We start from the raw sequence: 26375 nt of genomic DNA on the forward strand, positions 1-26375 counted from the left end.
CACCCTCCACACATTTGTTGACATTTGCGCACATACAAGATTATGCATGTACAAGCTATGTGATTAGGATTACGCATATAGAACCCACACACATATAGCTTGTGCATGCATAGGCTGTGCTCAGAAAAGGTGGCAAATGTGTGAGTTCTGCCATTATGATCTTCTCCTTCCTCAATGATTTCAGTCGACACACATTGGTCAAGGACTAGTTCATGGTTACAAACTCAGCTTCTGGAAGTAAACTTCATCTTCATAATCATCATCATCATCATCAACAAACAATTTTTTATTTATACCCCACTTCCCCACAAATCTGCACACAAAGCAGCAAAGAAGAGAAAACAGTAAAATACAATCATTTTTGGAAAAAACAATTAAAAAAGAATCACATACAATGATACAGGAAAAAATTGCATGGGAGCTTATAGCAGTAGCCCTCCCCAAATCAAGGACCAAAGTCTTATCTAAAAAGAACTGCCTTTATAATCCAAAGAAAGGGAGCCCTGTGAGGAACCCAGCTGGGCCTCCTGGGGAAGGACATTCCACAGTTTAGATGCCATAATCCAGACTGTATCCTAGATGGTGGTGGCACCCAAATCAGGGCCCCCTCCAAAGTCTTGGTACTCTGGCAGGTTCATATGGGAAGAAATAGTCTTTAAGGTCCTTAATAAGGCCCTTAGGAATCAAAGTTAATCATGGGAGCAAGTAAGGTCCCTCCAGCCAGTCTAGTCTACAAGCCAGCTAAAATTAGAGTTCTTGGATTTCATAAGGTTCAGGATGTCTTTGCATGTGTGATGCATTATGCACACTGGACTTGTTTTGGCTCTGTACGGTAGAGTACTGACACCATATATTCAGGGTATGATATGGTACTGGGCACAGATATTACCCATTAGTGAGAATACACAATCCCAGATGCAGATGTGCACCTGCATGCTTGGTGCTGGTACAACACAAAAGAAACAAATGAATAAGTGCAGTCTGTGTGCTGAAATGCACATGTGAAGCCACTTCTCATTTCATTGCCAAAAAGGCACTGAATGGTCTCACAACTAAGTGCCAATTGAAACAGCCCAGCTCCCATGTGGAAGGCACTGACACAATCTTTCCATGTGGCAGTGCCTCCATGCAAGTGCCCCACGGATTGGCATGATAATGTGCTGAGTGCCCACACTGCCATTGCTAATAATCACATGATATTAACCTTTTGCCGAAATGCCACCATACATATTTTTCAGAAATATATATTTTACATACCCTGGGGATGTAATACTTGAACTGACTGTAAGAACAAAGACTGACATCCCAACCAATGAAAAGTGAATGCTTCAAGAGCTGTAGGGGTGTGACGAGAGCCCTTGTGCAACTCCTCCAGTCCTTCTGCTGTTTCACAAGAGCCCTTAGAGTCCAGAGTGCTCCTCACACTCTGGAAGGGCTCTGCAAAATCAGAAACAAGGCACTGAGGGTCTGATGCAGGAAAGTGCTCCTGACTGTAGGGCAAAGATGCACAACTTTGGCTCTCCAGCTGTTATTGGACTGCAGCTCCCATCAACCCCAGCCATAGTGGCCAATAATCAGGGATGATGGAAGTTGTAGTCCAAGATCTGCAGGAGGGATTAAGTTGCAAAGCCCTGCTCTATGGCGCTTGTGCAACAACATTCACACAGGGGGAGTGGGAAACTGTTGCAGCCCCACAAGCATGCACACTTCATTATTCAGGATGTCAGCCACTGTCTGACATCCTGACTCTCATGGTGTGTCATAAAGTATCATCGTGGCAGCTATGTAAACTGTTCACCTGTCCTCCTTTTCAGAACAGCTGAATTCTAATCAAATCTTACTTTCTGGATGGATTAAAGTGTCCTGGTCTTGTTCTGACTGGTCAAACAGAAAACAGTTTTCTTTATAGTACAAACTGTTCGTGCATATGTAGTACTAAGAAGGATTTGCTCCTTTCATCAGGAACAAACAAGTCTGAGTAACAAGCATTTGGTGAGCGAAACACTGTGAGGAATGAAGAGAAAAAATGGAGTAAGTGAGGATTCTGTCACAGCTCCATTGCTCAAAGGAACTTACTCCTAGCCTTTAGTAATACTTAGAAAATACTTTAAGGTGCTGATTAAAATCTGCTTTTGTTGCTTAAAGGCAACTGTGGTGTGATATAGAAGGTGGTAGTAAAAAAAAAAGCATTTTTCATTTCAGCATAATAATTTAAAGTAGTTAATGCTTGGTTTTCTGGCAAGCCATTGTGGAGCATAGCTGTAAAAATGATGATTCCCAAATTACCTTTTAAAATTTGTAATTTATTTAAAAACTTATGTCCTGCCTCACTGAACCTTCAAATCAGTTTAGATTATACAACCAACCCAACAACTCTAAAAACAGTTGATAGAGCATGTGGAAGTAGACTTCCACAGGCATAGCTAATGCATATGCAAATGCACATCTGGTAATGCCTCCCCCATCCACATCATGATGCTCATCCTAATGTTCAACTGTGTGAAAATTATGAGAACCAATGAGTGGCTGATGTGTTGGGTGTGAGTGTTCAAATCCCTGCTCAGCAATAAAGCTTACTAAATAGCTTTTGGCAGGTCATTATAAGGTTGTTCATCTTTTTTGTGCACCCCGCCTCTGGGAACATGGGGAAATGGGACTGCATCCACTAGCCACGCCTCCTGATATCATGTATTGGACATTAGCAAGAAGAGGTTGTGCACAGAAACCAGAGTTCTAGTTTCTGAATGTGTAAAGGAGCCCTAAGCACATATAGCTATATGTGCACACAGCCCCTTCACACTAATCTCTGACACGTGGATATTGAGGGAATAGCCAGGAGGTGTAGTCCTGTTTCCTCTGCATGGTGTCTCTGAGGGCATGTTGGGGGATAACAAGTAAGCAGTCATAATCTCTCAGCCCTCCCTCCCTCTGCGGACTGTTAGCCTAAAATACTGTTCTGAGCACTGGCATTTTGGAATAATGGAGGGATACATTTACAAATGTTTACACCTTTCTCACTGTTCTTAATTTCATTGGCTTACATGTCCAACAGTATAACATGGGCAGTTCTGAACTGCCCATGCCATTGTGGGCAACTAAAACACATGCTCATGTTGCTGTGCAATAGGGCTGTTTCACTACTGTGTACTATTGTGCAATTACGCTAACACAATTTGCATAGGGAATAATACAAGTCACATTGCAATGTGCAATTGCACAATGGTAAGCAGTAGCAGAGCAGCCGGGTTGCACAGCAAGGTGGGTTTGTGTTTTAGATGTCTGCAGCACTCCCTGTGATTCAGGAAGTTCAGAACTGCTTGCAGTGTGCTGTGGGAAATGTAAGCCACTAACCTTTCTTCATGCTTAAAGAATCATTACCAAGAATTTTGACAAGATTATGGCACTGCATCAAACTGTTAAGAATCAGGAGGAAAATCCTCCTGCTTCAGACTGTGTGTTGTTCCACTTGTCCTGGGGGCTCAGTGCATCATATATTTAGTAATAAAAAGCACAAATAATTGTAAAAAAAAATGTAAATAATATATTATGATTGAAATCTGATAGTTCCTCACATATTTTAGAGGCTAGAGAGTTTTCCTGTAATTAGAAACCAGGGGTGCAATCTATCTCTCACACAGGCACAGACAGATGGACAGGAGATGATCAGAACAGAGATCAATGAATGGACCCTATCCTCCAAGGCTGGTTCTTGGCCAGACGCACAGAGGCACAAATACACTGCTGTGTGTGTGCATGCAAGCTGTGACTTGTAATAGGAAGCCTGAGTGCATCTCCTATGTACCCATAGAGATAGCAGAATCCTTCTCTGGGGCCACCCACAAAATATTTGTGTCCAAGGGCCAATAGGAAAGTGGAAGGAGGACAGACAGCACCATTAACCCTTATGCCAATCCCTACTGGTGAACATAGCTTTGATTTGTAGGGATGCATAATGCCCCTGATATTTTCTCATTCAGGAGAAAAGGAAGAGGAAAACTCCTGTTAAATAGACTTCGGCATACAACTGACGCACACGCAAAAAGGGGAAAAAACCCCAACCCAAAACACCTTAGCCTCCTACTTAGGAAAACAACATCAAACCACAGCTGACTTAACAAAGTGCTCTTTGGTCCCCTGCTGTATTCAACAAAAGAATCTTGAAACATTACTGCTTGCTGCCATGATGTTTGAATAGGGTTTATCCTGCTTGCAAACCTTTCACTAATAATGAAAAAAATCAATAGGCTCTCCAACTCATCATAATGTCTGCATTTTACATTGCCAAGGGTTTAATAATGCACAGTAGGTATTAAAGATGGACTGAGCACATTTTGTTTATTCTCCCTAGTCTTCCACTATTCTTTTTTAAACTAAGGCTGAATTATGTGTTTTCCTATCATTCTGGCATAGTAAAGGAGAATTGTTCACCTAGTTATTTTCTAATATGAAGAGTACAGATTTCAGGGTAAAACAATTTTCCATTTCCTACAAAAAACAAAACACTGAAGTTCTGCTAAACAAATTGATTTTCTATGTAATCAAAAATGGAAGGTGAATCCCAGCTCTGACACAGAATCTCAGATCTGAGACTCTGCTAAACATGTTGTAGTTCTGCCCACCACTAGCACTTGGAGGCCAAATTCAGACATAATAGGAAACCAGAGGTCTCTTCACCTCCGGTTTCCCAAGCTGCACGTTCAAATTGAAGAAACCAAAGTTAAGGGCAAAAAAGGATCCATGGTTCCCCTTGCCAAACTCCACTTTGAACCTTTGGTCAGAGTGGAGTTTCATCACCCTTAACTCTAGTTCTGCAGTGCCAGCGTTACATCCGAATGCTGGTGCCACAGTTTCTGGCCCCACAGAACCCGAGTTGAGCTCCTCCCTTACTCTGGTCCAATTGGCTGTGCAGGCTGTCCTTCTGTCAAGAAGGAAGCCCGCACAGCCAGCTCCACTGCCTCTCTGAGGTCTTGCTGACTGCAGAGAGGCAGCTCTCCCGTACCTATGAATATGGATGGGAGAGCAGCGGGAGGGGGTTCCGCGTCATGTCTGAAGGTAGCAGGTGGGCTGAAGTTTGCTGATGGGGTCGCAAGTTTGCTGATGGTTTGCTGATGGTCAGCTGTTGGCAAGCTGCATGTGTGTGATTATATAATCCTAACAGCAGCTAAACCAGGAAGTTCTATGCTAGGCTGTTAGAATTCAAAGTTAGCACCATAGGGAAGAGAGCAGCTAGAGGGGACCTGGGTGTGGGGTGGTTCCAGCTGCCCCCACTGGGTGTCTCATCTTCCTCTGTAGTTGTTTTGCTATCTGCCTGGAATATGGAAGATTTGCTAGGCTTTTCCTTTATTATTTATTTATTTATTTATTCGGTTTCTATACCACCCTTCCAAAAATGGCTCAGGACGGTTTACACAGAGAAATAACAAACCAATAACTTTCCATTTCATTTTGTTTTCCTGCTTGTAGCTTTTTATTGTTGAAATCTTTTAATTGTGCCACACTTTGGAAATCTGACAGGATTAAAATGTGTTTTTAAAATAACTGCAAGCAAGCAAGCATCACTGCACAGATTCTGGATCCCAACACTAAATTTTCTCAATGCTTAATTATATGTAAATAAGTAAAAGTCCAAACAGGAACAGATTTAAAACTGTGTAGTTAAACGCGTTTTGTCCTCCACCTCCCCCAGAAACACAGGTGAGCTAGCAAATTAACGCCGGGAGCGTTAATTTTTATTTTGAAAAGGCTGTGGGGTGGAATCTTCCAGATTAAGACCATGGGATGTTAGCGTGCCGTCCAGGGGCAGACTGGACAAACAGAACTGGCCCGGTGGGACATTTGCCCGCTCGAGGACTGCCTCTGTCATGTGCCTGCCTGCCTGCCTGCTTGCCTGCCTTCATCCACTGGCCGCTTTGCAGTTTACATAGGAGTCGGCAGGCAGCACGACTTAGTCGGACAGAGTCGCATTGTCCGCCGACAGCTCTTTCAACTCACTGCGTCCGGTGGACAGTGGGAGGCAAGCAGGCAGGCGGGCAAGGAAGCGAGGTCCAGCTGGGCAGAAGGAGGGGCCGAGGAAGCAGCGGCGGCGGCGGCAAAGGGCCGGTGCGCAGCGGAATCGAAGCACTCACAGAGAGTCGAAGGCTGCGATGGCGGGCGGGAAGAGGTGGAGCGGGAGAGGCTGGAGGCCAAGTCGCTTCAGTCAGCTGACTGCTGTTTGCTCCGGCAGTTGTCGCCTCTTAAGCACCGCATGGCGATGCCACTAGGGTGCCCGGCGTGGGAGGCAAGAGGAGAGATGGATCAGAGCCAGAGACGCTTTTGTTGCCTTAGGGTCCAAAGCCCAGCAACTCTTTTTATCGTGGTGTGGGTGCGGGGAGGGGATATATAGCTGGCTTTCTTTTGGTATCTGAGCGGTGGGGTGCCGTTCTCCTGTCATGATGTATTGCAAAGCAGATTGGGGCAAAAAACAAAAAACCACGACCCACATGACCAAAACACTGCACTTTTTTGGTCTGCGAACCAAATTTCAGTTTGTTTCCCCCATAATTTGAGGGGTGGGGTCGCTTGTCTTTTCAGAGCCTTTCCGTTAGTTCAGAGCAGATCTGAGCCAAAAAGCGGTCGAGACTGAGCCACAAAAGGTGGAGTGGGGAAGGAATACCCCCCACCCCCAACCAAGCATTTCCCCACTGCGCCACTTAAGGTGGAGTAGGTTTGCTTAAGGGTGGTTTTATTTTGTCTCAGCTTTCATCAGTAACTTACATCCTACTGGCTTACATGCTGCACAAGGGGATGTGGGCAGCTTGGGCACCACGGGCACCACTTGTGCCCCTGCATGCATGTAAACAGTTGCAATGAGGCTGTATTGTAGGGCAGCAATGCTATGTGCACAGAGATGTGCACAGAGTTGTGCAACATGCGGCTTATTAAAAAAACAATGGGTGTTGCATTGTGTAACTCTGTGCACTGAGCCCTTGTCACCAAGCACAACTTCCCTGTGATGCAGCCTCCTTGTAGCTGTTTACACATGTGCAAGTGGTGCTCAAGCCACCTGCATCCCATTGTGCAGTATATGGGCCACTATTATTAAAAATATTTATACTGCTTTTCCATTTAAAAAAAAAATTCTCAAAGCAACTTACATATCAAAAGGAATGAGAAGGGTGGTTCACTGTTCAAAAGAGAGGTTCACATTCTAAAACTTGCTGATGGCTTTTGCAAGGGGTTTTGAGTTGGCTACGCAGCAGGGAAATGGCTTGACTACCAAGCCAGAGGTTGCCAGTTTGAATCCCCGCTGGTGTGTTTCTCAGACTATGGGAAACACCTATATTGGGCAGCAGCAGGTGGCAATGGTAAACCCCTCATGTAGTCTACCAAAGACAACCACAGGGCTCTGCGGTTGCCAGGAGTTGACACCGACTCAATGGCACACTTTACATTTAGCACAGGGTAGTTCTACTTAATAAATGTAAAAGCATTCATATTCTCTTGAGAGTCTCTCCTCTGCACACATGAAGATGATGTCATCAAATAATGCTGAAGCCATTTTTATGCGTGACTTCCATCCAGCATCTGCAAGCATTCATCTGACATTTAAGGAGAGTACCCCTTGGCAGCCAATGGGCAATGCCTTGCAAAAGCCACCAGAAAACATCCTGGTAAGATTTTATTAAGCAACATTATCTGTAACCCCAACAGTGCAATATACATTATTGAATGCAAATGCATAGGTGCTACATCCAGCACACTGGAAAACCAACTACAGGCCCTTCTATGTGATTTAGGAATGACAAATCAGCAATCATGACAAAGGAGTTCAAGCTACCCATTTTAAGACATTTAATTCTGATGGCCACATCTTCTCTGGCTTGGAAATATTTCCTTTAGAGACACCATAAAATCTAAGGATAATAGAAGAATAAACCTTCTTTATCTATAAACACCTGTTGTCTTAATCTGAAAATAATGCTTCACATGTATCCAGCCTTTTCATTTTTCCTTTCAAAAACCTTGCATGCATGTGCCGTCTTAATATAATAATTTATGTATACATTTAAAATATATGCCATCTTTCTTCACATATGAATTCATGGTGGCTTACAATATTTTTTTAAACCCACAGTAAAACAATAATTCCTCCAATCTCAGTGTTCTACAAACTGCATTCATTTGAAATAATTCTTGTGTTGCTGAGGACAGACAGATAGATTCTCAAAGTATGTACAGGCTTTTTGCTGAAATTTGGTCATAAGAGCCACGGAAAACTTCTTAAAAGAATGCTGAAATGAAGATAGTGAAACAATTAACTTGTGATGTGTTCTGGGGAACAAACTTTGGAAGGAGAGTATTAGAGTCTTTGGTGTTAGAGGTTAACTTTGCTTGAGAACTTGGTATTGAATATAATCCTTTGAGATAACAGCCAGATGAGACATTCTTGTTCTTAAAAGCTATGATTTATGGAAAAAATGTATTCTTAAGGTTTATGACTATAGCTAAGTACTAATTCCTGCTGAGGAATTTGAAAGCAATGTGGGAAAATACAGCAAAATTGGAGGGGGAAAGAAAAGACTTGCCACAACAAATGGTAGAAGCAGAGAAAAATCCCTCCCAAGTTTACTGAATGTTGGGAGGATTTTGTTAGAAAAGAGCTACTATGTACACATACTTTGCACATGCTCAAAGGCATGCTTTTATTACTATTTGAAATAGAACAAAAACTTGTTCTGTGACTAACTCCTACTGTAATTGATATTAAGGTAAGGCTTCAAAGTGCTACATTAGGTGTGCCAGAGATTTTGTGCATATCCAGTGATATGTTGTTGCCTTTTCTTTCAAAAGCAAACTCCTGTGCCTTATCATTCTTGCTTTGAACTCTCTCAGTTTAAGGCATGGTTTGCCAAGTCGAAGTGCTGTTGAGGCAATGCAGCTCCAGAGAAATGCAATGAGAGGGGAACTCCCTTTGGTTCCCTCTGGGTCAGCCACCAGCCAGCTCTCCTTGCCAGTCCCCCTCACCCCCAAGCAAACCAACTTTCAAGGAGGAAGAACCAGCAGTAAAGAGAGCTGGTTACCAATGACAGAGGCCTCATAAGTTGCACCCCTAAGGCCAGGATGCTCTGAACATGCTCTGGAATGTCCATTGTCACTAGGATGCATGGGATGCTCCTGGCCCAGTTCACTGAACTGCATTACTGAGTAATGGTCAGGAGCATGCAAATAAGGCCAGCCTGGCCTCTTCCATTGGCAGCCAGCCCTCCTCACTGCTGGTCATTGCTTGTGAGAAGGAGAGGGCCCCACGGGGACTGTCAAGAAAGGGCCCAAACTTCATTGGAGTTCTGGGCTCAGTCTGCAATGAGCTTGAAAGGGCAAACCCTTGAGACTTCTATTATGGGATGTCCTCTGACCTTCAAATGTATCACTTAGTGTGGGAAAGAGCCATGCTACTGCAACTCCAATGCTTCAATAATAACATGGGAAGGGGGCTTGAATTACCTGCCACTCTTGAATTATCTACCACTTTGAGGTGGTTGTTTGGTTTGATTTTTAAAAATCATAATATACCAATTGCTTTGTTTTAAGAATTTTAGTATTCCATCCTTACATTCTCTTTAAATCTTCTCCCGTCCGAAACCATAATATATATTTCTCTCTCTCTCTCTCAGAGCAAATAACAAACCAAGCAGTGACCACATACAGCCTGATGGGTGTGTATTCTAACTTGGTAATAATCATATTAGCTGAAAACATGTGTAGTAGTTCAGTTGCATAACCATGTTGTGATGTGCTAGCTGTATTATCAAAAGTGATATTATTTATGAATATGGCTTTTAAACATCTCATTTCATGTTACGTTACTACAGGACTGATGTACATGGCTGACCTTTTATATGAACTTGGCTGGATAAATTGCATAATTCTATCAGTGTCTATAAATCTAGCTGCTTAGCAACAAGAGCAACAATAGTTTCAGCTGAGCAATATGATACAAACCACGATACAAACTAGTGCTCTTGGTATGGGTTACTGGAGGAAGTCTATTTATCAGATACTTTGTATTATTGAAGAGAGGGAAATGGGAAAGCAGTTCAGCCAGAACTAGCTGACAAAACAAAGGTAGCTATTGATATTATTGGTAACTTAAAATGTTTTTCCATATGATGGAAGAAAATCAGAGTTCATTCAAGCTCTTTATAAAAATCACTTTTCAAGCAAACAAACAAATGGAACTGAAGGACAAAGGACAAACATTCAGGGCTTTGTAATATCAGAAGGTGCTCAGGTGCCCAGAAGAAGACTCTTCCCAGGATGAATACAAGATAGGAATTCCACTTTTATATGCATTCTTCCTCCATTGAAGGTTGATACTTCTGCTTCCTTGCTTGTATTTAGAATATGCAAATAAGGAATTCCAGTGATTGAATCCCTTAGCATATGGGCTTAATGTGGAACAATGCAAAAACTCAAAAATAGCAGTCACACACATTTACCAAAGAGCCCTAAGGACAATTCACCTGGTTTCTTAATAATGAAAAGCCTATTTCATAACAGTGCCTGCAACACATTAAAGGATCACTCATGTGCTGTGACGGAGATCAGAATGACACAATGCACCGCAGCTACTTCCTTTCACAGCAATTTAATTGACTGATTCCCACTAAAAATTCTCCGAATGCACACAATAGCTTCATGTTGTGTTTTTAGAGTAGTGCTACTCAGGATTCGAGGGGAGCTTATGTAATGGGTACAACAGGGAATAGGTAATAAGGACAAAAACTAAGCAAACCCTGCTGGATGTGATTAATGTGGGTTACACATGAAAAAGGCCTGTGGGGAACCATTTGTAGCAACCCGCAGTAGGGAAAATGCAGGCCTGTTCACTTGAAAGTTTGGGTTTTTCATAACACATGATGTTTAAAGGGACAGAAATAGGGATATAATGATTTTATTTATACAAATGTATAAATAATGAGGGTGATGGATTTTTTTTTTAAAGTTTAATGTTAACACAATTTAATGTTACTGTTGGAATAATATGCCAAGACACATTTTAGAAAGTAAGCAAATAAGTTGGATCAAGATGGTATGACTTCAGAATTTTGCCCTGTCCCTGACTGGAGAACATGAATAGGAGAATCTTAACATGCAGCACTTAAGCTCAGCTATCCACTTGCAGGAAAGCCCAAGTCAGCATTTTCCAGCAGAATCTCTTTTAAGGATTTAGAGAAGCAAACGGCAAGTATCAATATTCCCTGTGCAAACTCGTATCTTTGTTCTGCTCCGTCTTGCTCACTCTGTCTCTTTGAATTTCCTATAAAAGCTAAATTAGGTCTCAGGGGCACTGCCACACTAAACAAGGATCTCTTCTAGTCCATTGTGATGGAAGTAAATGTACTCTGGAGGGAGATGTACTTGAAGGAAAGGCTAAAGTGTCTCCCCTAGTTTTCCAATCTTTAAACCAGATTGCTTTATGCTTTCTGCAAAAAGAAAAACTCTGTTACATACAGTTCCAACATATACAACACTATAACACTGAATTGCAAGAATTTACTGAACTAGGCAAGAACATTTCTCAAGCAGACAAGAACCTCAGACCCCAAGTCCCTTAGTAACAACAATAAATCAAATCTCACATGCCCATTTTTTATGTATGTATTAAATTTTTTAGCCTGTCAGTCCTGAAGACTAAGGACAGATATGAATACTACATCACACACACACACACACACACACACACACACACACACACACACACTGTACATTAACAAATACAAGAAAGGAATTTTTCTAAAATGTAAAATGTGTGGCACAGGACAAGTTCTCATGGCACAGCAACCAAAGTGCAGATTCAGAGTATGACTATTTATGTGCCACCGAGTATGACTATTTATGTGCAGTTCTCCCAGTAGGCACTGGGAGAACCATGCAGCCTGCCTCTGTCAGGAGGTAGACTTTCCTATTGTGCACCACAACTTCTGGTAAATGCCCCTAGAGTTCTGCAGTCTGCAGCCAAATATGCCCAAACTGAATTCCCAGTCTTTCACAAAAATCCATCTTGGGTTGAATCTGGAAGCAATCCTATAAGACTTCAGTTTTGAACTCACAAAATCATACATCAGTCCACTGGCCCCAGCATATACAAAAAGAGAACACACTCCTTTCCCCTCCTAATGCATGGGCATCTTTCCCTAATTATCGGGTGGGAGTGGATGGGGGAGGGCAGTTCATCCAAACTACCACACATTGTAAATGCTAGTTTGAACCAGTACTTCCAGTGATCCACATGATGTGCAAGACAATGCCAGTGTTCCTAATTAGCTGGTACTGCTATGCACATGGAAGCCAGCATTGCTGCACATGTGGAAGCCAGCCCTGGCAGTGTTTTACAAGAGCACAGTTGTGCAACTAGTTAAAACAGTGCACCCATTTTTACACACTGGAACACATGTCATTTCCAGGATAAGTATGTGGGGGGGAGAGTTTTAAGTAGTTGTGCAACTGCACTCTTGTGCAACACTGTTTGGGCTGGTTTTTCTGTATGCAACAGGGCCAGCCAATCAGGAACTCTGATGTTGCTTTGCATATCTTGTGGGCCAGTTTGTGTAGAGAAGAATTTTGGATGAACCACGCTGCAACACAACTGGGGAAAGATGCCCCTGTGCACTGGGAGTGGGAAGGACATGAGTTCTCATGGAGCATGCACCTCCTTGTCCCTGGTGGTGGGCTGGGTAGAAGGAGCACAGTATTGTCTGAACAGGCCTAATGAGAATGACGAGGCCTGGATTACAGCCCTAATCTACCAAATTCTTCCCAGGATTTTTATTACCAGGAACTATCCATAATATATTCAATCTCTAATAGACATTTTACAGTATTTGATATGATTGCTGATGGGTAAACTCTGCTAGTCCAATTTGTAATTGGCTCAGTCTCTCCTGGATTTCTCAGAGAATTCTTGGAGAAAGTTCAGGGTTCTATGAGAGAGCTTGAAAAAGCCAAGGGGTGCTCCGTGCCAGGCCTCCCATTATTGCCACACCATTGTCATGGTGTGCCATCCCCATTCCCAAATATATTTTGTGAGAACAGAGGGAAACTGACAGTGAGGACTGCTGGTGATGAGACTTCATTCTTAAATTCTTCATGCATTTCTACTGAGAAGTCTGCGAATAGTAGTTTTTAATTTTGTCTCCACTAATACGTCACAAAGGTAAGTTTGGGAGATGCCAAGTCAAGCCCAGTACGAGTCAGATGCAAACTCTCGTGGGAATATGGGTGTGGCTCATAATGGGATTGTGGAGGGACTCCTGAGCTTGCATTTGCAACCCTCCAGTTATGAGACTCAGCTGTTCACTAACATTTGACAGTGTTTTATATTTGCTAGCTAATAGGATTTCACTTCTGATCTTTGATACTGAGAACACTTTATCTTTGCAGGCAATGGCATTTAATATTTGATGTTAAATATTTGATAGCTGTGTGTATGAATTGAATGTAGCCGCAGCAGATCTTGCACCTTGTTAACTTGGCACACTCTCATGAAGGGAATGTTTGCTTTCCTTTTAGCTTCACGTACAGCATGCTGCATTTAAATATTTAAAGTACTGAAGTCAGTTCACCTCCAGTGAAATGTATGGAAGCTGGACAGTAGTAGTACTTGGTGGATTGTACTCAATCAGCCCTACATACACTAGCACCAATCAGTGTTATCATGTACAAGCATCATAAGGCTAAACTGGAAAATTGTGTGGCTTTCCAAGATGGAAAAGTTACATTAACTTTTAAAAAAACCAAACCACTTTTGTTCCTAAACTAGAAATCCATACTTTTTTTGGGGGGGAGGGGGTAGAAATCCATATCTGTATAAGCTGTAAATGATGAGTGCGTATATCTGATTATGCTACTCATTATGTTGCTGGAGATTTCCCTTTGAAAGCAGCAATGAGATAAATGGAAAATGGATAATCAAGCCCTGTGATCAACTTCTATCCTTCTCCATGCCAAGGATTTTTAAAAATCTCTCAAATATAGCTGCTTTTACCATTTTTATGATTTTTTTCAAATGCCATTCTTAAAAATACACAGACAACTATTTGCTATTGAAGTCCTTTTGATAAAATCAATTTACTTTATCATCACAAGAGACAATATTCATGTGGCTTTTATCTTTTCTGATTAGCATTCATAATTCTGACATCTTCAAATTTTGAAGGGCAACCATTATTGCAGAAAATATACTTTGAAGGATAAAGAAATATCCTTATTCCACCATATGAAACTGGACTGAGGGTATGTCTTGAGGCACACACCTAAGCATCTTTACTTAATACTAAATCTCACTGAGTTCAATGAGACTTACTCCATAGTATATAGCCTCAAGCTGTTGTCATAAAAAAATAAATACATACCAGAAACAAGTCCCAATGAATTCAGCAAGACTTCCAAGAAAACATGTGAACATAGGGCCATTAGATTGAAAACCTCATTACTCTCCCTTAAAAGGAAGTGCCATTAAAAACTATGGGCCTTACTTCCAGGTAAATATATTTAGGGTCTGAATCTTAGCAAATAAATCAGGTGTGCTTATAGTATAGTTAGCAAATAGTGATGAGTAATTTTTTTCATTTTATTAATATATGAAAACAGAAGAGGTGAAGAATTATGAAAGACATGACAAGAGGGTAACAAAAAAAATGAACGTATTGGTTGCAAATGTGCGCAAGCTTAAGTATGTGCCTCTAACTCATTGAAATGCAGGATTGCAGCCAGTGTAGCTGCCTTCATTGTATAACAGTTTGTGCAACATCTTAGCATGTTTGTTTGGCTCTCCTCTAACATGTACCCTAATGTCAGAAATTTTGATAGCTTGTCAAATTAATATAATGAAATATGAGATAGGGTTGAAGGGACTGTCTGCAAAGTGGCAGCACAGGCTTCTCTCATGCTATTCCACTATGGTGTCCGCCTGAAGCCAGAAAATGAGGGGGGGAAGGAAGAAAAACACCCTCTTGCCAGTCCATTCAAGCCCTGGCCTTAACTGCTGAGACTGCTACCAGGAATTTCAATTAGTGCTAACTGCAGTGCAGGATTTTTTCCCTGCTTTGCTTTGTTTTGTGGTGAAAGTTCATTAAGAACTAGATGGAGACCACCAACTTCTTTAACAAAGCTCAGCAAAAACACGTCATGTTTCTGGAATGGCCAGTCACTACCAAACAGCAGGGGAAATCTTCAGTACTGAAAAAATGTGAGAATAGCATGATTTAAACAGCCACACATGAACTTAAATGTGTTGGATTTTGGTGCACGATATGCAGTTTCAAATCAGACAACTAGGCAAGTTTCAATCTCTCAGATTAAATTACCTCACAGGGTCTGGCTATGTAACTAAATGAGATAACTATAAACCATGTCCACACACCATTTCTAATTTCCCCATCAGATAGACAACATAAAAGCAAACAACTATAAACCATTTTGAATCCTGCAGACTGCTATAAATATAATAAATAATAAATAATTTGGTTCCTGTAAATTGGCCAGTAATTAATGCTAATTATTCTAGTACCAATGCTATAATATTCTATATCCCACACATATCTTCTCTTGTAGTTCTTATTTTGATTTCTTACACATTTACAAAATGTGACAATATTCTAGTCTTTAAATGTATCCTTTCCCCCTCTCCCCTCCCTTTCCCCCTACTCATTTTAAGTTTTATCCCTCTATTGAGAATATCAACACTATTACTACCAATTATACTTTTTGTGTAGTGTTCACATCATACTGCCGTATAAGTATAAGTCCTCTTCATTCTAGCCTCTTAATCTGAGATGTAGCAATTCCTTAAGTAGCTGGCCTTTAGTCAGTCAGGAGATGACAAAAAGCTATCCAACACACCAGTCCTAGAAATGTTCTGCCCAGCTCCTGCATGGTTTCACCACTTATCATTATAGGAACATAGGAAGCTGCCTTATACAGAGTCAGACCATTGGCCCATCTAGCTCGGTATTGTCTACACAGACTGGCAGCAGCTTCTGCAAGGTTGCAGGCAGGAGTCTCTTTCAACTCTATCTTGGAGATGCCAGGGAGTTGCTCTTCCCAGAGCGGCCTATCACCGAAGAGGAACATCTTAACAGTGTTTCATGTGTAATCTCCCATTCAAATGCAGAACAGGGCAGACCCTGCTTAGCAAAGGGAACAGTGGATCCGTGCACAGGATCTGAATGACTATGAGGTGATTCTCATGATCACCAGGGGTGGGCTAGGAGGGTGTGAGGGGAAAGCTGCTCTTAACCTACCTTCCCCCCAGAAGACCAAACCGCTAGTCTTTGGCATGCCTCCCATGTGCCCACAATGGCAGCTTTGCTTTATGCAGCTCCACGAGGCATGGAGCAGGCTGGAGGGACCTGGGGCCATGCATTGGCGATCTCCCCATCAGATGGGTGCTCTATGCGGCTGTCCCTGTGTCTTCTCGGGCTGAACTCAGCCTGAGGAGACACACAATACCTGGTAGCTGGGGTAAGGGTGCAAGTGCACTCTTAGCCTCCGCTATCAGCCAGGCTTCTTAAGAGGGTTAGGTGGGCGGGGAGCGGAGGGACCTGTGAGGATTCCGCTGCTTCTCACAACCAGCCTTATCCTGGCTGGGCTGCCCCAGGTTGTGAGAACAGCTTCACTATACAAGTTGCAGGAACACCTTTCTTTTTACCCCAAGTGCAATTTAGTCTAAAGACATGTTGTTAAAATAAATATATGCATTTTATTGGAAACAATAAGCTCATGCAGAACAAAAACCTATAGGTCATATTCAATATCGACTAAACTGGATATGCAGTTCACTGTTGCCAATTAAGTGAATGGGTGTTTGATTTAAGTATTACAGAAAGGCTCTCTTGTTAATTTGCTGAATAAACATAGTAGGAGGAAGCATTTAGTACATTGATAATAATCCGTGGAGTTAAAGCCTGTGGTTGTGGGAGCACCTACACACATGGAGCTTCCTGCCCACAAAGACCTCCCTATTCACTTCAAAGGAAGAGGCAGCTCTTTACACACCATGGGAAGTACCCAAAGGCATGAAACTGCTTGATTTTTGAAATGGCTGGCAAAGTCCATAAACATGCTTCCTGTGCCACAGCACTGTCCTGCACACACTTCTCTGGGACTAGGTCAGTAGTATTTACTTCCGAGTAAATATGCACAGTATTGGATTGGGCAATAAACGTTTCCAAATGATTTCATACTAAAGCTGTACTGAGTGTTCTCCTGTTTTATATTTTGTTTCCAAAGTAGTGCTTTTGTTCATTGAGAGAGAAATATTTCCCTCAAAACCCGTCTGTGCGAATATTCACTCGTTTCGATTGTTCTCTGCCTCCCCAGCTATTGCTTTAGAACCCACCCACCCCAATTCTTCTTCTTTCTTCCTAGATTAGTCACATAGGTGATCCCAACTAATAAGGAATCACATAGTGACCAGGATGAGACTCCAGTGTTATGTAAAATATCAGATTTGGCCATATGACAATATCACTGAGGGCAAATTAATCCAATCAGGAGTGAGAGCAGTGCTTGCTGGGTCAATCACAGGAGTGATCCTGGTCAATTTGGGACCATGTTATGAACAGGATGGTGTCATGATGCTAGACAGCCAAAATATTTGGCTACAATGATAACATCACTGAAGGCAAATACTAAAGCAAATTCAGAGTGAACAGGAGAAAACTTCAGCAGCAATCATCAAGTATTATCAGAGGTAAGGGCACTTTCTGATGCTGCCAAACTCAGCCATACTATATAGTTAAACTTTTTTTAAAAAAAATAAGGAATGTGTTTTTTCATAGTATATTCATATAAACTATAAAAGGGTTGCCCTGTTACTTTTTAAAATTTTGGCTTTCTTTTAGCATTCTATAAGCAGTTGCTTATATTCCGCCCAGCCTAACATTCCACTCAGTGGCTTTTGCTGGTTTCTCTTTTATGCTTCTTTCCAGATGTGAGCCCCCTTTGAAGGCTCCTCATTCCTTTGCTATGTAAACCATTTTATGGACCTTTTTGTTGTTGTTGAAAGTGATATATAAATATTCATCATCATCATCATATATTGAATGAAAAACTGGAGTTTTAGAAAGCACACTGACCCAGGGACCCTTTTCCATACTAGACATTGTTTCATGATTTCAAATGTCCACGAGACACAACCTTTTCAGTCTTTCTGCTGAAATAAAACAGCATGATTTGGTGCTGAAGCTTTAGGTCCATCATTTATCACATTATGTACAGCAGTTGAAATCAGCAATGTTTTTCTGACTTTGTAAAATTAATAAAGCCACATGCACATTTTTATTCCTTCAAATGTTCCAATATTGCAATGCTGGAAGCTTAGCCAAGGGTTAGAGCCTGACATTTTATACAAATGTTGAAGTGAATAGTATTGCTACACCATCTGCCCTCTGAACTGAGATGATTGGCAAAATAAGGAGCAGGGGAGGAAGGAGGAGAAGATGAGGATGGAGATGTCTAATTCCTGTTCAATGTAAGTTACGTCAAAGCTACAAGCGGATGTGAGGACAGTTACCTACCTGCACATTTTAATTTGCTTTTCACATCTTTGCCATTGGAGATTATTGCAGCAATTGGGGAGATATAGGTATAGGTATAGCAACACCATTGGGAAGCACTGGGAGAGAGAAAGCACATCTTCGTCTACAGGAATTATTTTCACACGATGCTCGGGATCTATCCTGTGTTCCTTCAGAGACTATCAGATGATTAGTGTATACAATATGATTTTAAATGAATACAGTTATAATCCTATACAGACTTACTTGAGAGTAAGCCTAATCCAATGGAACTTTACTTCTGATTAAGTATGTGTAGCTTTGGGCTGTAAATCATTTAAAATTAAAGATAGCTATTCCAATCCACTGGGTGATCCACATGCAGGCTCCCTTGGGCACGTCAGCTGTAGCATTCTTTCAAAAGGCTGCTGCCATCAGGCAAGGCAACACCTGTTACAGAATATAGGAATAATGCATGTGGAAGCACATCTTTTACCCTATTTGGATTCTTCCATAACAGAATCAAGAACCCACAAGCAGTGTAACAGTTACATACTGACTTCTGTGCACAGGATTCCTTGTATGGGGTTAAGGTTATCATTTCCAGTCAGAAGCAGATCTGTGTGCAAGCCTCTTTTAGCAAATTCACAAACTGTCCATCTAAATTTGTTTTTATTAAGAATTACTCAAGAGGCTACAAAGGTTTGTTTCCAGTTTTTTCTGTGCCCGCCCCCTCCAAATAAGGAACTTTAGGGTGCAGTTTATAAAAACACCCAGTTTTTAATTAAGTTACTGCAATGGTAAAACTGATAGGTTTGGAGCAATGATAATGAATAGTTTAAAGCAGGCCTGTTCAACTTAGCCCCCCCAGCTGTTTTTGGACTACAACTCCCATAATCCCCAGCCTCAATGGCCCATAGCCAGGGATTATGGGAGTTGTAGGCCAACTTCTGCAGAAGGGCCAAAGTTGAGCAGCCCTGGTTTAAAGAGTGGGGTGATGAAGGTGGGGGTGGGAAATCATTCCCTTTAGATTTTGATGCTATCACTCCATTGTTTTTCTTTTTCAAAATTGTCCCATTTTGAATTGTATGTACAAGTGAACTGTATGCAGTTTTTTTATGTTTGTCAGTAAAGAAGGAACTTGTAGAGTTGAAATATATTCCTAAAAAAAAAAGCAGTTATTTAGGAACCATTTATGATACAATTCCACTAGTCTGATTCTGATATATGAACTAGCAGCTGACATCCAGACTAATGTGCACACTGAATAATGCTTCACAGGTGCAACAGAGGAAGGGTGATTTTTGCCCAACCCCCCTTCTTTGTGCAGCCTTTTATCCCTCTTGAAAATATGTCCCTCTGGGACACCTTTTTGGGAGGCACAGAAGGGGAGGATCAGTGAAAATCAGCCCTCCCCTGTTGCACATATTAAAAAATGAGGCTATTCCCTGTTTAAAATGCCTGGTGGCTAGGGAAGACTGAGGGGAAGGCAGGAGCCTTCATGCCTCCCCCATATAATCAGACACTTTAGAGCATCACCGTGCCACAAGCCCACACAACCGGCATGGCAGAGCTGAATACATAGGAGTTCTGGAGGAGGAAGTCCTCCAGAACCCACATGTATTGCATGGGAAGCCAAGAGGCTTCCCATGGCAATGCTGCAGCTCTCAGCTGCCTGGCTGCTCTTTAAGTGACACTCTATGGTCCTCAGGGAGCTGGGCTGCCGAGAGCTGCATTACACAGCCCTGATCGCACACATGATTGGGGCTGCCAAGGTGAGCGGCGGCTTTGCTCCTTTAGCCTAATTTTTAAGCTGGGTTTCCCAGTGGGGTAGCCCTGCTCTGGAGCAGGAGTGGGTTCCGAAGTTCCACACAAACCTCACAATGCAGGTTTTCCTGCTCTCGCCCCACTGTAGGTGGTCGTGAGAATGACCTTATTATTTGGCATGTACAATGTTAATGTAGATATCTGCCATCTTTGAGAATGAAACTAAATTAGATACTTCGCTTATTCCACTGACAATATTCAGATTTTCATTCCAGGGAAAGAGATGAATTTAGCCGTGGTTTAACCATCCTAAATCCTCTACTAGGATCAAACTGATTTCATGGCTTGTAGAGTTTTCTTCATTAGTCACAGGCAATATACTTGCCTCTTTTCAGCATATAACATCTTTATGAAAAACTGCTGGTTTCAAGTAATTTAGCTGAAATTTGTAAGGTGATAGCTTAACAAGATGCTGAATCTGATACAGAATGGCAGATTTGGAGCTAAGCCAGTTCAAAGCCCATTGAAGCCAATTGGGACTAAATTTGGCTTCAGTTATTTGCACATTAAGTTAGCTGAGTTGTGGATTGGATTGCTTAGAAGTAGAATATTTAATAAAAATCCTTTTTAAATATGTATAATAGTTGGACCCCACTTAGTTAAAAATGCTCACTATTTCTGCATAGTCTGAAGGCACAATAAAGTTCCTCTTTGCTGAAGCAAAGCAGGTTTGGGTCTGATCAGTTCCTGGATGGGAAATGGCCCACCATCTCTTTGGAATAAAGGCAGGACATCACTGCAATAAAATTGACTATATTATCATCTAATGGTATATATGATCTATATTATCTCATGCCTAATGGTTTCAGGGAGAGGTTTTTTTAAAAAATTGGGTGTTGTTGTTTTTTTAAATTGTGGATGTATACCAGGTTATTTACTAGGACTATGCACACACTCAGAGCTAAGATGAAGTGTAGCTGGTGAGATCTGCAAGTTCCTTTCATTATTTAACTTTTTGTAAGCACAGAGTAATAAGGATTACAGACATCCAGCCCAAGTCTCAAAACTCTCCTGGGCTGCCCATATTTTTCACCCACACCCAGAAATATGAGATGAGACACAGGAAACAGGTTAAACCTTAGGAGACAACTTTATTAATGGGCTTGAACAGGGATCTGCGATGTATAACTAAACTTCAGGGCAGATGTATTGCGCTGTATATGCCACCCTCAGAATGAAGCACCATTTGCCACATACAACTATTGCCTCTCCTCCTTTGGGTGAGCAAATCAGGCTGAAAGTACAGGAGCAGGCACAGCACTGTTCCTGCCTCCTCATGGCCACACAGCTAGCTGTGTGAAGGGGGGTCTGGTTGCTATCACCATCCCCAGAGTCCCAGGGCCCTGGGTAGATGGGAGCAGGCAATTCCCCAAAAGGGGTTCCATTCCCAGTGCCTGGTACCAAAACCCTGAGGGGCTAATTCATGAAATCCCCCATTCACCTTAATAGTGCCTCTGGATGCCCCCCACCCCAGTCTGTTCTTTGCTGCTCTTGTTGTAGCCACACTGACCTGTCACTGTGACCAAGAGGCTGCACTAATTAATGGCACTGCCCCCTAACATTAATAAAATAAAAACCCCTCCAGTGCCACAGCACAGACGAGGGGAAAACTATTCCATGCCCTGGCCAATTAAAGTGGACTGGAAACATTCTGATTAGGCTGTATGTGGCAGCCAGCGATTCCCACACTGCTGTTCAGGCAGGTGAGCAGGTGCTGTGCTGCTTCTGAAGAGGGCTGACAAGGGCAGGATTTGCTTTTATGAGCAACCATCTGATTAGCCCAATGTCCTGATTAGCCCAGGAGTAATCAGTGTCTGATTAGCCCAGGATCCTTATTCAGATATTACATTGTGAGGCTATTCTCACGAGCATGCAAAACCAGGCTAAGGGAGCCCAGGCTGGTTTTGCACACTTGTGTGAACCACCAGGATTGCACCTGATCCCGGTGGCTACACGGCGGGAGAAAACCCGCCTATGAAGCCTCCTGCTATAATGAGGTTAAGGGAGTGAGTGCTCCCTTAGCTTAATTTTTTTTTTAATTGTGTGTCAACTGCACAATTTTAATTGTGAGTCTGCTTGCAGACTCAGGGGTGGGGGGGATCCCATTAATGCACCACATTTCCGCATGGTGCATTATTTAGGGGGGGGGGCACAAAGCACTGTGAATGCAGCCAGTCATCTGGGTGGGCAATCAACCTGCTCAGGAATGGACAGGAGATAGTCTGAGGGAGGGTAAGTGAAACCCGCTGTCGCCGCAGTCCTTCACGGAGCTCTTCTCCCTGATCATGAGAAGAGTTCCTGTATCTACATTCAGATGTCTGAAGTGAACCTGGGTACAGGCCTCCTGAATGCAGGGTAAAGATAGGAAGTGTGCTGTTATTCAACATAATGTGCATAACTGTATCTGTGTACACCAAACACAGATTGTATGGCGTGTTTAACATAGTAATGTGTGAATAGGGCTATTCTGTGCAGCTGCAATGTGGTCCAACTTAACATTCCTCCCCTCTACCAGCACTGGACACAACTCTGCCTCCCCAGCATCACACACGGAGGTGGGGAGCTATACTTCTTAAGCATCACTAACTTTATACTATTACTTTGTGCCTCCCAGGATTACTGACTCTGTAGGGCTTGCTGATCTGCATGGTAGTTCAGAGCAAGAGATTGTCCCAGAACTGAGTGGGCTGAAGACCATTTCACTTGCCACCAAGAGTATGCTTAACAAGAAGCCTGACTCAGTCTCATCTCCAAGATAATTACATTCTGTTTGTTGTATTTACACTATCCATTTTTAGGTTGTACTCTTAAAAAAAAATTTAAGTGCACATCTACAAAAATATTATTTACAAATAATAAATAAAGGCATGCAGAATGTATGAAGAGGCCCTCAGAGGGCACTTGAGGACCACCCATGGCATCACATGGCACTCTGAAATGCAATCTCAGTTTACAGGGAGCCAGTCTTGCTGAAAGCAATAAAAGCCTAGATTCATATGTTGCCCATTAAAATGCCATGCTAGCCTGTTTGTACCATGAAGCCAGAACTGGCCCAATATACTTATAAAGTTTCTGATTCTTTAGAATGGCTGACATCCAAATTAATGCTGTGCTAATGCAGTGAACAAAGATGCATACATGTAAGAAGACCGAGAGCCGGGTCTCACGATCGGTGAGACCCGGTTTTGGAAGCAGAGCAGGGAGAGTGGACTAAGCCCGCTCTCCCCACAGACGATCCTGCTGGGAGCCCTGGGTGGCTGGATCGGACACCCACACGACTGCCGGCTCCATGACGGAGCCGGCGGGGCTGGGGGGAGCGGGGGCCAATCGGCCCCTGGAAAGTCCAGCATGCCCTGTGCGAGTGTGCAGGGCATGCTGGCGAGACCCCCGGAGCCGGCTTTTCGCCTCAGCTCCAGGGGTCTCCTCATGAGTAGGTGTGGCGCAAAGCCGCGCTGCAGCTACTCACTATCTACAAAACCAGGTTTGCGGAGCGCTTGCTCCGCAAACCTGGTTTCAGGGCAGGGGTTCTTGAGCAAGTTACCCACTCTAGAACCACCGAGCTTGCAGCTGAGCCCGGTGGTTCTTATGATCTGCAAAAAACAAGCTAGGCTCTTTCTCATGATTTTTGCATATCGTGAGAATAGCCCCCATGTCCCTGAGTGTGGATGTTCAAAGTTGTGCAAACTGTTGTGTTTTCAATCTGCTTGTGCAAGCATTGCACTCGTGCAACAAGTAGAATCCTGTCTTCTCCCCCAGCCCCGATATTTTTGGTTGTGTGTACAGCCTCGATGTGTTCTAGGGTTATGGTTTGGCAGAAACTCAATCTAATGGGTCCTGGATACCACCGGAATGCCTCCAAACAAAAAGAGCTAATTTCTTCCTAAGACTGCTTCCCTGCTATCGTGCACAAGCATTCATACTCTCAGTGAATTATCTTTAACAAATTTCACCTGTGGCAACTTCTATAAGGATGCAATAAGATTTTCAGTCCCACAGCCTTCTGTAGTATACCCAAGTATCCCAATCATACAGTCACAGAACCTGTTAATAATACAATGTAAATGAATTCATGACTTGTAAAAGAAAATATTCAAGTTGGCAGATCAACTGGACACACAGTTTCCTTTTACTGCAATAGAAAGGCATATATGTGTATAGAACAATATTGCAGTAGAAAGGTATAAATGCTCACAGTATGGTATTATCACAGCCAGAGTTTTCTGCTGTGCATAGTGAAAAAACTCTAGGTTTTTTTAGGATGGATAGTCATGTAGCCTAATGGTTATTGATGGTCAGTTGACATTCTCAAGTCTAGAATGCCACCCATACTCTACCAGCCAAGGCAGGATCTGATACCTGTGTGGGAGTGAGTATGCCAAAAAACAGAAAAGCAATTTTTAATCCGACTAGAAAACAAGAGAAACCATTTTTGGAGCTAGTTGACTTGAAGTAGTATTGAGATACAACAAGATTGTGCTGCTTTGGGATAACAGATGCTGTGAAGACTAGAATCAGTGCCTATGTATTACCTGCATTCTTATTCTCCACCCTGCTCAGCTGACATTTCCACATATAATGAGATATTATTACAAAATTATATCAGGGTATACAAGTCTCTAGTACTCTCACCTCACAACAAAATTGACTAGCAAGAGGTAAAAATGTCCTAAAGTTGCTTGGGGAAATAGGGAGCTTGAAACTGTATTCTAGAGATTAGAAGAAACTCACACTAATATCATGCCCACAAGCTGTTATGAAGATTCTGAAATGTGCCCAGTGGCCAAAGGGGCTGGGCATAGATGTTCAATAAAGCAGAATACTGTATATAATTAATAAGGAAATGGTGAAGAACAACCCGTAAACTGAAAATAGCTGAAGCCACAGCAATCCACATTTTTGTAAAGCATCTTTGTACATTTCTAATATCCTTTTAAATTAACAGATCCAGCCAATGTCCTTCAGTACAAAATGAAACAAACATTGCAATCATAAAATAAAAGAGGTAGAAATGAATGCAGCTGGAGGGCGTTTTCACTCATAACTCTAAAAGTATCTTTGAGTGTCTCTCGTGCTACCCTTGAGCATGTATAAATGTGCAGGATAGAAAGCAGAAGCTTTTAAAACCCAAAGTACATTTTATATTTGAATTACAGAGGATGGAAATGCAAAAACAACTTAAAGTATTGCACATTAAAATAGTCCAACTGTATATTTGCACATTGTTTTGTTGTTGTCAGACCTCTTTTGTTGTTAATCTAAGAACAAACAAACCTACTGAAGCTATAGATTTGGGCAGATTTCAAGGCAATGTGCTTACCTTGAAATCACAGGATGCTCAGGTCCCTACAAATGTAAATATACATTTAACCTACATTTATCTGTGAATATGTTTTATCCCACCCTTCCTCCTCCAAGGAGCTTGTGGTGTATACAAAGCTCTCATTTCCTGTTATCTTTACAACAGACTTGTGAATGTGAAGTAGGTTAGTCTGAGAGATAGTGACCAAGTAAGGTCACCTTTATGGCTGAACAAGGATTTGAACATGGGTCTCCCAAGTCCTAGCCCATTATTCTAACCACAATCCTAGACTGACTCTCAACTTATTTAACATATAAGTGGTGTAGTGGTGAGAGTGCTGGACTAGGACCAGGGAGACCTGAGTTCAAATTCCCACTCAGCCATAATACTTGCTGGGTGACTCTGGGCCAGTCACTTTTCTCTCAGCCTAACTACTTCACAGGGTTGTTGTGGGGAGAAACTTAAGTATGTAGTACACCGCTCTGGGCTCCATGGAGGAAAAGCGGGATATAAAATGTAAATAAATAAATAAATGAATAAATAAAGTATTATTAATAATAATATAGTATAATAATAATAATAATAATAATAATAATAATAATAATAATAATAATATAATTTAGCTCCCATTGGCAGCTATGGGAGCTTCCTTCTTGTGGCAAATAGCAGCCACAGAAGTGGGGCAATCTGGATTCAGACTATGGTAGGCTAAA

At 42.1% G+C, this 26375-nt stretch overlaps 1 protein-coding gene across 2 annotated transcripts in view; it reads right to left on the reverse strand.

Annotated features, from left to right (window-relative positions):
- RORB (RAR related orphan receptor B) overlaps positions 1-26375 on the reverse strand; it is a 210942-nt gene that overhangs the window by 169894 nt on the left and 14673 nt on the right. Inside the window, exon 1 of one of the 2 annotated variants that reach the window (XM_053298314.1) lies at positions 6126-6146. The exons of the other annotated variant lie outside the window; for it this stretch is intronic. The gene's annotated coding sequence lies outside the window, so the exon portion shown is untranslated. Of the gene's footprint in view, positions 1-6125; positions 6147-26375 lie in introns of those variants that run through there. 2 annotated transcript variants of the gene reach the window in all.

This window comes from Hemicordylus capensis, chromosome 2, assembly GCF_027244095.1.
Source record: "Hemicordylus capensis ecotype Gifberg chromosome 2, rHemCap1.1.pri, whole genome shotgun sequence".
Classification (NCBI taxonomy): domain Eukaryota; kingdom Metazoa; phylum Chordata; class Lepidosauria; order Squamata; family Cordylidae; genus Hemicordylus; species Hemicordylus capensis.